The sequence below is a fragment of the Odontomachus brunneus genome, unplaced genomic scaffold, assembly GCF_010583005.1.
Source record: "Odontomachus brunneus isolate Ranch 3 - 2012 unplaced genomic scaffold, Obru_v1 Obru_scaffold_012, whole genome shotgun sequence".
Classification (NCBI taxonomy): domain Eukaryota; kingdom Metazoa; phylum Arthropoda; class Insecta; order Hymenoptera; family Formicidae; genus Odontomachus; species Odontomachus brunneus.
In genome coordinates this window covers 2,719,690-2,721,725 of record NW_022639462.1, presented here as the reverse complement: position 1 = coordinate 2,721,725, position 2,036 = coordinate 2,719,690, and the positions used below count along the sequence as shown (strand labels likewise).

General features: G+C 28.9%; 1 protein-coding gene across 7 annotated transcripts in view; it reads right to left on the bottom strand.

Moving 5' to 3' along the window:
* The window catches only part of LOC116840879 (mitogen-activated protein kinase p38b-like), a 53,997-nt gene that overhangs the window by 20,274 nt on the left and 31,687 nt on the right, over positions 1 to 2,036 (bottom strand). The window lies entirely within an intron of this gene.

The following is a 2,036-nucleotide window of genomic DNA, read 5'->3' as shown; positions in this document are numbered from 1 at the left end:
AATAGATCTTTTTAAACCCTACAACTTTTGTATTTAACATTTTTTTATACAACGCTTTGTTTTCGAGATATTCAGGTGTTCCGGTATATAATATTCACCCTGTATAATAAGTCTATGGCCATTCCTAAGTAGACTTGGAATCTCCGGTCTCCAAACAGATTAAGATTACAAATAATTCCAAATTCAATAGGACGTTCATTACATTAATTAATGTGTTGACTTGTCTCATTCCTTTCGCTTCTTTCCTGTGTCCCTCAAAATACACTGACAAAGGCATGGGGGACGCGAAAGATTGACTCACAAACAATGTAACTAACGTAAACAAATTAACATTGAATATTGCCTTTGGACGATGACGCATACTCGGTGCCCAAAAAACGAGAATATTGGTCCTGTAGTTGAGCTGACAATTGATATGTCTATCTTTTAGTAAGCTAAAAACATATCTAGATCGATTGCAAAAAACACTATTTTAATAGGAATTACATAAGGTAGGCCTTTTGTTTGTGAGACCATCCGTACACCCATTTAATCTCGGAAACAGAGCATTTTAGAAAAAAATTTTTCAAATAAAAGTTGTATGGCTCGATGGAGGACATAAAAAGATACCATTGGTTAGACCTTGGGTGGCGCTGCCAAGATTAGATGAAGATCAACTTTCCTTTTTTAGGTAGAAATATGTATTTTATCTATTACGGAATTTTATTCTACGTAAAGAAACAAACAACTTTTATTTGAAAAATTTTTTCATATGACCCCTATTTTTTAAGATATTTACGGAAATATCAACAAAATTATTGGTTTCAATAATTTTTTACTCGAACTTTATTAACTTTATCGAAAAACAGCAAGAGATAAAAATTGTTTATTTTCTTCTCATAGGGTTTTAAGAATTTTTTATTAACTTTTTAGTACTGCATTTTCTTGCATTTTTTGAAGTATTAAAAAGTTAATAAAAACATTCTTAAAAGATTCTCAGAGCTCTATGAGATAAAAATAATTTTTATCTCTTGCCATTTTTTTGTAAAATTGATAGAATTCGAGTAAGAAATTATTGAAACCAATAATTTTTAAATATTTCCATAAATATCTTAAAAAATAGGGGTCATATAAAAAATTTTTCAAATAAAAATTGTTTCTTTACGTAGAATATTAAATTCTGTAATAAAACATACATGTTTCTATTTAAAAAAAGCAAAGTTGACCTTAACCTAACCTTGGAGGCGCCACCTAAGGTCAAACCAATGATACCTTCTTATGTTCTCTATCAAACCATACAACTTTTGACTGAAACATTTTTTTCTAAAATGCTCTGTTTCCGAGATAAAAGGTGTGGTCTCAGATACTCTGTATATGTGTGTGTGTATACACACACACACACACACATATATATATATACAGAGTGTCCAAAAAGTACCGGAACGGCAAGATAACTCGGCGGGGGAGCATTTTAGAGAAAAATGTTTCCAATAAAAGTTGTAAGGCTTAAAAAGTCGCATTTAATGACAGTAGTTATTTGACCTAAGATGACGTCGCCAAGGTCAGGACAAGGTTAACTTTGCTTTTTTAAATAGAAATACATATTTTTTATTACGGCATTTTATTCTGCGTGAAAAAGCAAACAACTTTTGCTTAAAAAAACTTTTTATACGACCTCTATTTTCTAAGATATTTACGTAAATATCTACAAAATTATTGGTTTCAATAATTTTTTACTTGAATTCTATCAACTTTACCGAAAAATATCAAGAGATAAAAATTATTTATTTTGTTCTCATAGAGCTCTGAGAATTTTTTCAGAATTTTGTATTAATTTTTTAGTACTGCATTTTCTTGCATTTTCTTGAAGTACTAAAAAGTTAACATTCTGAAAAAATTCTGAAAAAATTCTTAGAGCTCTTTAAAAACAAAATAAGCAATTTTTATCTCTTAATATTTTTCGGTAAAGTTGATAGAATTCAAGTAAAAAATTATTGAAACCAATAATTTTGTAGATATTTACGTAAATATCTTAGAAAATAGAGGTCGTATAAAAA